The sequence below is a fragment of the Chiloscyllium plagiosum genome, unplaced genomic scaffold (genome assembly GCF_037043375.1).
Source record: "Chiloscyllium plagiosum isolate Xiang-an unplaced genomic scaffold, Cpla_swu_hap1 HiC_scaffold_49, whole genome shotgun sequence".
Lineage (NCBI taxonomy): Eukaryota > Metazoa > Chordata > Chondrichthyes > Orectolobiformes > Hemiscylliidae > Chiloscyllium > Chiloscyllium plagiosum.
Window position 1 is genome coordinate 21,503,824 of NW_028270187.1, and position 11,450 is coordinate 21,515,273.

The window sequence follows — 11,450 nt, forward strand, 5'->3', positions numbered from 1 at the left end:
AATGGCTGCCTTTCTGATCTTTGAGGGTTTCTATTTTCTCCCTAGTTAGCCTTTTGCTCCTCATGTATTGACAAAAGCCCTTTGGATTATCCTTAACCCTATTTTCCAAAGCTATCTCACATCCCTTTTTTGCCTCCTGATTTCCCTCTTAATTATACTCCTACTGCCTTTATACTCAAAATTTTTTTGGATTGGAATAAATGCAAAATATAACATCCTGACAATACAAACAAGGGTAGTACTTACACTCAATAAAAGTAGGGCCTTGAGTAGTGATATGGGAACAAAGAGACCGAGGGGTTCACGTCTTTGAAGTTTGCGTCACATGTGGACAGGGTGGTTAAGGTGCTTAGCACACTTACCGTCATTGTTCAGACCTTTGAGTACAGGAGTTGGGACGTTAGGTTGAGAATGTACAGGACGTTGGAAAGGCCTCTTCTGGAATACTCTGTCCAGTTCTGGTTGTGCTGTTATAGGAAGGATATTATTAAATTGGAGCAGGTTCAGGAGAGATTTACCTGCATGTTGCCATGAATGGAGGGATTGTGTTCTAAGGAGAGGCTGGGAATTTTTTCACTGGAGTGCAGGAAGTTGAGGGGTGACTCATTAGAGGTTTATAAAATCAGAAAGAGTGTAGATAAGGTGAATAGCCAGGGGAGAGGGGGATTCAAAACTCGGGTGCATTCATTTTGAGAAGAAACGAGAAAGATTTGAGAAAAGACATTAGGGTTTTAAAAAGAAATTATAAGTGTGAAGTCCAGAGGAAGTGGTAGCTGTGAATACAATTACAATATTTAAAATACATTCAGATAAGTACATAAATAGGAAGTATTTGGATGGATGTGGACTAAGCAGAGGCAGGTACAATTAGTTCAGTTTGGAATTATGGTTGGCATGGACTGGTTGGACCACAGGGCCTGTTTCCTTGCTGTATAACATTATGACTCTAATCCTCACTAACTCTAAATTCCTCCATCCTCAACTCTCCCGATCACTGTCACTTCATCCAGCCTCACAACTCTTCCTTACTTATATAATTCCTCTCCAGCCACAGAACGCTCCCTATATCATGTCCTCCACTTTCTCAAATCTCTGCGATATGTGCCTTTCTTTAGGTCCAGCCTTGAGAATGCCCTCATTCACTCTGATTGATTAGATTAGATTACTTACAGTCCACCCTGACCCACCGAAGCGCAACCCACCCATACCCCTACATTTACCCCTTTATTTAACACTACGGGCAATTTAGCATGGCCAATTCACCTGACCTGCACGTCTTTGTATTGTGGGAGGAAACCGGAGCACCCGGAGGAAACCCACGCAGACACTGGCAAACTCCACACAGTCAGTCGCCTGAGTCGGGAATTGAACCCGGGTCTCTGGTGCTGTGAGGCAGCAGTGCTAACCACTGTGCCACCGTGCCACCCACGGAAGACAAACTGGTACGGCCTGGCCCTCTGCCTCCTATTGGCCTGCGCTGACATCAATCATCGGGGCCCATTGTGTGGTGAGTGGTGGGATCCTTCCTCTCTCTGCCCTGGGATGAGCTTCAACATTCACAGTCAATGGGGCAGTATCACAGAGCACAGGGGCTGGGGCTATTCAGCCCATTTGGGCTGTATCCTCTCCCTATGGAGATGCTGCAAATCTGTCCACATTCCCTTCCCATTTGCCCATAGACCCCAAATCCTCCCTTAATAAGTAAAATTCCAAATCTGTTTATGAATAACTGCTGAGTCTGTGTCCAGCTGCCATTCAGACTGTTCCAGATACTCAATTTACTGAATGAAATGTTCACATTATTTGCCAATTACTTGAAAATAGTTACTAAAATTGTGACATTGTTAACATTTCCACTCTCTCTGCAGATTAAATATCCTAGAAACAAATTTGCAGCTGGTCAAAATCACTGCTTAACCTTCTCAGCTCCAAGGACAATTATCTGTGCTTCTGCTAGCTCTCCACAAAAGAGGAACACATCTTATTTTCATTTATTAGTGTCATAGAGATGTACAGCACAGAAACAGACCTTTGGTCCAATTTGTCCATGCCAACTAGGAATCCTCAACAAATGGAGCCCCATTTGCCAGCTATAGGTCCGTATCATTGGAAACTCTTCCTATTCATGTACCCAATCGGATGCCTTTCAAATGTTGTAACTGTTTCAGCCTCCACTATTTCATCTGGCAGCTCATTCCACACATACACCACACTCAGCTTGAAAACTTTGCCCCTTAGATCCGTTTTTAATCTTTGCCCTCTCAACTTAAGTCCATGTGATCTTATTTTGATCCCACCGAACCGGGGGGAAAGGACCCTGGCTGTTCACCTTATCCATGCCTTGCATGATTTTATAAATTTCCATGAAGTCACTTCTCAGACTTTGACGCTCCAGGGAAATTAACTCTGGCCTATTCAGCCTCTCCCTGTAGTCCAAATCCTCCAACCCTAGCAAAGTCTTTGTAAATCTTGTCTGAACTCTTTCAAGATTGACAACATCCTTTCCAGAACAGGGAATTTCGAACTTAAAACAGAATTCCTGAAATGGCTTAATCAATGTCCTGTCCAACCACAATTTGACGTCCCAGCTTCTGTACTCAATGCATTGACCAATAAATATAAGCATACCAAACCCACCTTCACTAGTCTGCCTACCTGCAACTCTACTTTCAAGGAACAACGAACCTGCACTCCATGGTCTCTATGTTCAGCAACATTCCCAAGGACTTTACCATTAAGTGTACAAGTCCTGCTCTGAGTTGCCTTTCCAAAATCCAATAGCTAACATTTGTCTAAAGTGAACCCAGTCTGCCATTCCTCATTCCAATGGCCCATCTGGTCAAGATACTGTTGCATTCTGAACTTGTCCACTTCTTCGTTGTCCACTACACCTCCAATTTTGGTGTCTTCTGTAAACTCACTGGCCATATCTCATATTCATATCCAAGTCATTTATTTTAGGACCCAATATCCATTCCTGCAGGACAATGCTGCTCACAGGCCTCCAGTCCGCAAAGCAACCCTCCATCACCACCCTCTGCCTCCTACCTTCAAGTCAGTTTTGTATCCAAATGACTGGTTCTCCCAACATTTCATGTTATCTAACCCTGCTAACCAGTCTGCTTTGTGGAACATTGTTCAGTGTCCATATAGACAACGTCCCCAGTCTGCCTTCATCAATCATCTTTGTCACATCTTCAAAAAAACTCAATCAAGTTAGAGAGAGAGAATTTCCCACACACAAAGCCACGTTAACTATCCCTAATCAATCCTTGTCTTTCCAAATACATGTAAATCCCATCCCTCAGAATCACTTCCAACAACTTACCTACCACTGACGTTAGGCTGACTGTTCTCTTGTTCCCTGGCCTTTACTTACCACCAGTTTTAAATAATGGCACCCATCTTCCAGCACCTCAACTGTCACAAACAGTAATATAAATACCTCAGGGAGGGGCACTGCCATCACCTTCCTAGCTTTCCACAAATTTCTGGGATACACCTGATCAGGTCCCAGGGATTTATCCACCTTCCTACTGTTTAAGACATCCAGTACATCCTCCTCTGTAATATAGACACTTTTCAACTTATCACTATTTATTTCTCCAAACTCTCCAGAATAGAATAGCATAGTATTTCTCCCACATCCTGTTGTTCCATAGATGGCCTTGTTGATCTTTAAGAATTCCTATTCTCCGTCTGGTTATTATTTTATCCTTAATGTATTTGTAGAATCTCTTTGGATTCTCCTTAAACTATTTCCTAGAGATATTTCAAGTCCCCTTTTTGCTCTCCTGATTACCCTCGAGTAGATTCCTGTTAAAACAGGATTCTGTCTTCCCAATTCCTCCGCCTCTGCCATATCTGCTCTCAGGAGAAGCAATTCCACTCCAGGACATCCCAGAAACGTTTCCTCTTTCAAGGACCGGATTTCCCTCCCACTTGATCAACAATGCACTCCAACGCATATCCTCCACTTCCTGTACCTCCGCCTTCCCCCCACCCCTCCAACCACAATAAGAATATCATCCCCCGGTCCTCACCTGCCACCTACTAATCACCATTAACCTCTGCTATGTCCGCTACCTACAGTCGGACCCCACCACCAGGGATATATCTCCCTCCCCAGCCCTTTCTATCTTCCGCAGAGACCATGGGAGCTTTGATGCTGATGTGCTGCCCCACGGATACCTCAGTCACTCACCCTGCCAAATGGCCTAGTGAGATTATCACTAGATGGATAATCCAGACACCCAGAACACGTTCTGGGGCCCAGGGTTTGGATCCCGTCACGGCAGACAGTGGAATATGAATTAAATAATAACTTGGAAGCAAGAATCTTTTTAAAGACCATGAATCCATTGTTGATTACTGCAAAAAAAAACCTCATCAGTTTCGCTAATATCCTTCAGGGAAGGAATCTGCCATCCTTACCTGGTCTGGCCTACATGTGACTCCAGACCCACAGCAATGTGGTTGACTCTTTACTGCCCTTTGGGCCCAGCCAGTGACACCCTCATCCTGTGAATGAACAACAAAGAAGGTCAAGTCTTGTACACAACCATACCATTCTTACACAGAAGTGATCTCTTAGTAAGTTTGCTTCTCAACTCCCTGCGGACTATTGGGGAAGTCTGGTGATGGGGGGAGGGGGGGTCATTAGTACCATCCCAATAACGAGATCGTCCCTTTCTTATTTCTCAGTTCCACCTGAAAACCTGCCTGGATGTACTCCCAGGAATACCCTCTTGAAGCCCAGCTGTAATGTTATCCCTAATAAAAAAATACCTCTTCCCCCTGCTCTGTTGCCCCCTTTCTATCTTTGCTATAGCATCTATACACTGGAACATTAAGCTGCTGGTTCTCTCCATCATTAAGTTATACCTCTGTAATTTTATAATATCCCAGTGCGATGTTCAAACCCATACCCTGAGCTCCTCTGCCCGACCTATCGGGCCTCCTGCATTGAAATAAATGCAGTGTAACTGCTCATTCTGTGCCTTGCCTTTGTCTGCCTTGACTGTGTGACGTCCGAACTGTACCAGCATCAGACTTAGCTCTTCCCTCACTCTCTCTCTGGGTTTACCCACATTCCTTTACTAGTTTAATGCCTCCTGAATAGCACTAGCAACTGTTCCCTTCCAGTACCAGTACAATCCATCCTTCTGATGGAGATCAATTCTACCCCAAAAGAGATTCCAATGATCCAATAATGTGAACTCTTCTATTCCGATATCATTGATACCAATAAACAACAGCCTCCCCGCAAAATGGTTATTCACCCCTTTAAGAATATTCTGCTCCCTCTCTGAGACATCCTTATACAAAAATTACATATTCGGATAATAAAAGGATTACATGACACATTGAAGGTTTGGGGAGACCTTTTGAGAGAATGCGATGATTGAAAGGAGAATTGTTAAGCAGCAAATGGGACTGATCTGGAACACAATACTCACACACACACAATGCAAATATCCAGGTCCTGATATATTGAGTAATTCAATCAGAGTTTGGCAGAATATTTACTGAGATTACCATCTGAATGTCCACCTGTAATATCCTGTAATACAAGTTTATAAAATCTGTCACTCTCAGTTCAAGTTAGAAACTCACACCATCCCCTCCTCGTGGCCCAGGATTACTGTACATATTAGCCTTGAGGACATCAGCAGTCAACTTAGAGGGAAATCTGTGGGTGTCTAGGAGATTCCACCTTGAGATCCCATGTGACTGAACACATCAGTTCTTTGACACATTGGAGAAAATGATCCAAGCGTCAGTGAGATATGGGGAACAAGAATTACTTTCTTTTCTTTCATTCCGTGCTGCCGCTCTGCCTCATCAATAAGACATGGGCGTGAAAGGCTAATGCCGAACGATGGGCAAGTTGTCTCCATCCTGACCAATGGGGAGCAAGACCCTCCCAATCACTCCAAAGCGTATCCCTAAAAAGATAGCAACTCTGTCTGCTTCCCACTGCCCAGTGTTCCCAGTAAATGTTTGGAAGAATGGGAAGGGGGTATATCTGTAAAGGTCTAAGAGGATTATGAAAAGAGACAGATGCATAGGAGAAGGGGCAACAAGTTGCCAGACGGGGTGTAACTTGGGAAAATGGGAAGTTGCTCATTTTGGAGGAGATAATAAAAGAACAAAGTACTATTTAAATGGTGGAAACTGTAGAAATATTAGATTAGATTACTTTACAGTGTGGAAACAGGCCCTTCGGCCCAACAAGTCCACACCGACCCGCCGAAGCGTAACCCACCCATACCCCTACATTTACCCCTTACCTAACACTACGGGCAATTTTAGCATGGCCAATTCACCTGACCCTGCACATCTTTGGACTGTGGGAGGAAACCGGAGCACCCGGAGGAAACCCACGCAGACACGGGGAGAACGTGCAAACTCCACACAGTCAGTCGCCTGAGGCGGGAATTGAACCCGGGTCTCTGGCGCTGCAAGGCAGCAGTGCTAACCACTGTGCCACCGTGCCGCCCATAAAGCTGCACAACAAAGGGACCATGGGTAATTGTTCAGGAAACACAGAAAGCTACCACACAGTTACAACAGGGAATCAGGAAAAGGAGTCGAACGTTTTGTTTCAAACGTTTTCAGTATTAGAGTTTGGAGTATATACCTGAGAGTAACGTGTGGAAGTGCTGGTGAGACCACCATATCTGCAGTAATGAGAGCAGTTTTGGTCCAATTAGATAAGGAAATATGTCACTTTATTGGAGGCATTTAAGGGAAGATTCAATGAGATGATCCCTGGTTTGGAGGATTATCTTTTAAATAAAGGCTGAAAAGGTTGGGACTCTACTCACTGGATTTTGGAGAAAGAGAGGTGATCTCACTGAGACAGATGGGATTCTTAAGGGGTTTGACAGGATAAATACTGAGAGGATGTGTCTGAGGGTAAATACTGAGAGGGGAGTCTGAAACCAAATTCTGAGTCACGGAATCAAGGGTTCTGTTTGGATTCAAGTTTAAGGCGACACAGACGCGGCTAAGGGGTTTCAGTAGCAATGGAGCTGGGGTGAGGTGGAGAAAAGCAACGTTTAAGAGATTGGAATTCTTGGTGTTGTGATTGTGTGGATGTCTGATCAGAAGGTCACCTTGGGGTCAGATATAACAGCAATATTGTGAAGAGTGTCGTTCTGTCTCAGAGTTCCCAGTGGGAGGGAGGGGCTCAGCAGAAAGATAAAGGTAAGGCAATGGGTTTAACCGTGACAATGTTTCATTGGAGGAAACTGCAGCTAATCGAGTAGTGGGAATGTAATAAGCAGTTTGATAACTGAGTAACAGTGGAGTAATAGAGAGGCATGATGGGGAGGGAGAGCTGGGCATCGTCAGTGTACATGTCAAATCTAACACAGTGTTTTTGGATGATATCACCTCTTGGCACTATGTATGTGAGATACAGGAGAGACCAAGGATAGATCGTTGAGGGACACCAAATGCAAGGAATTCAGATAGGAAAGGGAGAGTGAAGAAGGAGCAGGATTTTCCAACAACGGTGAGGTCAAATATTGGTTTTTCACAGAATGGGAGAGAAGGACATAACCAAAAAAGACCAACAGACAGAACAAGGAACAATATCTATGAATTGGCGAGGGGGAGTGATGAGGCGGCAGTGGAGGAAAGAGAGTTGGAAAGTGAGTTTAGTGAGGTTTGGGTAAAGGGTCAAGGTGAGCTCTGATAAGGCTTGACAAGAGACTGGAGAAAGATGTGGGTTTAGGACAAGAACCAGGAAAACCATGTGAGGCAGTTTGGCTCAGTGGGCTAGTGGGAGGGAGAGAAGCAGGTCGGATTATCTCAGTCTCAATGACAGAGAAACTCCATGTGCTCCTCACTCATGTTGTTGGAGGGGAGACAGGATGATGGACAGTGTTTAACAAAGAAACAAAAGCAGGGTTCGTGATATTTAACATGAGTGAACAAATCTCATGTATTTAGCTTTTATCCAGAATATTAAAACAAACGACTGAAGTCCTGGTTCGAATCCCGTCTTGGCAGATGGTGGAATCTGAATTCAAGAAAAATAACAATGTATTTGGAATCTCCTGATCTCCATGAAACCATTGTCAATAGCGAAAAAAATCCTGCCAACCTGACAGCGGCCCAGCCAGCTACTCACTGTAATAATCACTGCAAAGTCTCAATAAAGGAATGAAACTGGATGGACCAGTTGGCACCTAACAAAGCACCAGACATTACAACCACAGAATCAGCCCTCTCGATGGTGCAACGTCCTCCTCACTGACATATGGATTTTGGTGCCAAAATGTGGAGAGCTGTCTCACAGACGAGTCAAGGAATAACCTGACATAGTCATACTCACGGAATCATCCCTTACAAACAATGACCAGACACCACCATCACCATCCCGAGATATCGAGAGTGTGGTGCTGGAAAAGCACAACAGTCAAGCAGCATCCGAGGATCAGGAAAAACGACGTTTCGAGACGAAGCCCTTCATCAGCCTGACCTGCTGTGCTTTTCCAGCACCAGACTCTTGACTCTGATCTCCAGCATCTGCAGTCTTCACTTCCTCCTGAAATCTCTGGATATGTCCTGTCCCACCGAGAGGACAGACCAGGAAGAGGTGGTGGCACAGTGGGGTACAGACAGGGAGGATTTGCCCTGGGAGTACACAGCATCGACTCCGGAGACCAGGAAGTCTCATGGCTCCTGCTGATTACCACATACCGTCCTCCCTTGGCTGATGGATCAGTTCTCCTTCATGTTGAACAACATTTGGAGGAAGCACTGAGGAAGTAAAATGGTGTCAAACTTACTCCGTGTACAGGATTTCAATGTCCACAATCGAGACTAGCTCTGCAACAGAATTACTGACTGAGCTGGTCAGGTCCTAAAGGACATAGCTGCTCAACTGAGTCTGCAGCGGGTGGTGAGGGAACCAACAAGAGTGTAAAACATATTTGATCTCATTGTTATGAATTGACCAGCGGCAGATACATCTGTCCATGACAGGATCAGGAAGAGCGACCATCACACATTCCTGTTGGAGACAAAGTCTCGCCTTAAAGTTGAGAAAAACCTCCATTGTGTTGAGTGGCACTATCACCGTTCTAATTGGGACAGACTTTGAAGAGATGTAGGATATCAAACTGGGTATCTATGAGGAACTGTGGGACATCAACAGCAGCAGAACTGTACTCCAGCACAATCTGAAATCTCATGGGTTTGTAAATCCCACTCTCACACATCACAATGGACAGGAAAGGAGGGCATGCTATGAACAGCACCAGGCAGATCTAAAAATGAAGTGCCAACCAGTTGAAGCTATCAAACAGAACTACCTGCATATCAAACAGCATCAGCAGCAAGCAACAGAGCTAAGTGATCCCACATCCAATGGAACAGATTGGAGCTCTGCAGTTCTCCCACACCCAGTTGTGAACAGTGATGGACAATTAAACAACTCACTGGAGCAAGCATCACAGAAATCCCCACCTTTACTGATGGACGGGCCTCACATACCCGTGCACCAGATAAGATGACAGCATTTGCAGCAATCTGCAGCCAGAAGTGTAAAGTGGGATGATCCATCTCGGCCTTCTCCAGTGGTTTCCAACATCACAGATGTGAGTTTTAAGCCAGTTCGGTTAAGTTTGAATAACATCAAGAAATGCTTAAGTCGTGCAAAGGCTACGGGCCCTGTCAATATTCTGGCAATAATACTGATGGCTTGTGCTCCAGAACTTGCCACCCACCAAGCCAAGTACCACTCCAGCACTGGCATCTACCGACAATGTGGAACATTGCCCAGGGATGTTCAACACAAAAGCACAGGGCAATCCAATCCAGCCAATTTCCCTCTATCAGTCCATACTCGATCAGCAGTAAAGTGATGGAAGATGCTATTAACAGGGCTACCAAGCAGCAGCTGCTCAGCAACAGCCAGCTGAGCGACACTCATTTTTGGCACCACCACGGCCACTCAGCTCCTGATTGTGTTACCGCCCTGATTCACAACTTGACAACCAGCTGAATCCCAGAGGTGAGGTGAATGATAACTCAGTCCCACTCCAACACCACTGTTTCTAGCTGATTCCACCCTTGCCTCAGCTCATACACTTTCATCGACCTTGTGTTATCTTCAGACTTCATTTTCCAAACACACTCAGGGCCAGTTTCCCACATTCAACCTCCCTGTAATCTCAAGAAAGTCTAAATCTCTGCTTGTTGATTCATCAAAAGGCTCCTATTCATAATCAACAGCATACAGACATAGAGATGCACAGCAAGAAAAAAGACCCTTTGGTCCAACCCGTCCATGCCGACCAGATATCCGAACCCAATCTAGTCTCACCTGCCAGCACCTGGCCAATATCCCTCAATTTAAATTTCTCACACTTGATTTAATTCCTGGCTGTAATCATCCCTAGCTCCCTGCACCACACACACTTTGTGACCTCGACAACTCATTTTCTTCGAGACTCCCAACCATTTGTTACTTCATTACTTCACCTGTGTGGCTGTTTCTACAGTTGCAGAAGCAGCATGGTCTGGAATTCGCAGCCAAAACCTCTCAGGACTGCTTTCCACCTTTAAGACATCCCTCAAAACCTGCTTTTTGGCAATGCTTTTGGTCACCTGACCTAATTTCTTCATGTCTGGCCTTATGTCTAAAGGTCTCAATAGTATTTTTGTGAAATTATAAGCTTGATAATAAGAATACAAATTGTTGTTCATTTGCACATTATTTTCAAATCATCACTGTTGCTGAATGAATAATCTATAATGTCACTTACCCAACCACATTGTGAGAGCACCTTCACACACAAACTGCAGCTGTACAAGAAAGTCAAACATCACCCTCTCCACGAGCAACAGGGCTTTGGCATTAATCACTGGTATCTGTGGAAGGAGAAACACAGTTGATGTTTCAGGGAGTGCAAAACGGTTTACAGGGAATAAAAGGGGTGCAGAATTTGATAGTCAGAAATGGAAGGAAAATACTCTTGCTTATTGGAAAAAAGAATTCTTGACTGTCAAAAATATTCAAGAAAATCTGATAATCGAGCAGCACATGGTCAGGGGCTGGGCCGCAGCGAAAAACTCATTTACAAAGGGTCTAAAAAAGTAATAATACAGTACTAAACAGACCAAAAATACACCCATGGTTCTAGACCGAGGAAGCTCGATATTGACAATGTGGTGATGAGGGAGCCCAGAGCCCAGTGTGGGCTGCTGAGATCACAATGACTCGATACTGTGAAAGGCTGCACATGCGCCTGGCTGCACCTCGCCCCCTACAAAGATGGCGGCTCCGCACGTATCCAGTGAATCGTTGTCCCGAATAAAGATGGCGGCGCTCACTCAGGCCTGCAGCCGCGCTGTGGCCATTACTAATTTACTGCAAACACGGGACTTGGACGTTCAAATTTGTGTTTTCCGACGCGCACAATTTGTTTGTA

General features: G+C 44.8%; 1 long non-coding RNA gene across 1 annotated transcript; it reads right to left on the minus strand.

The window, feature by feature from the left end:
- Positions 1-361: 361 nt before the first annotated feature.
- LOC148135653 (uncharacterized) lies at positions 362-10,855 on the minus strand. Its single transcript, XR_015755039.1, has 3 exons — positions 10,785-10,855; positions 4,435-4,521; positions 362-467 (listed from the first exon to the last, which is right to left on the minus strand). It is a non-coding gene; the product is annotated as an uncharacterized LOC148135653 (long non-coding RNA).
- Between the last annotated feature and the right edge of the window lie 595 nt (positions 10,856-11,450).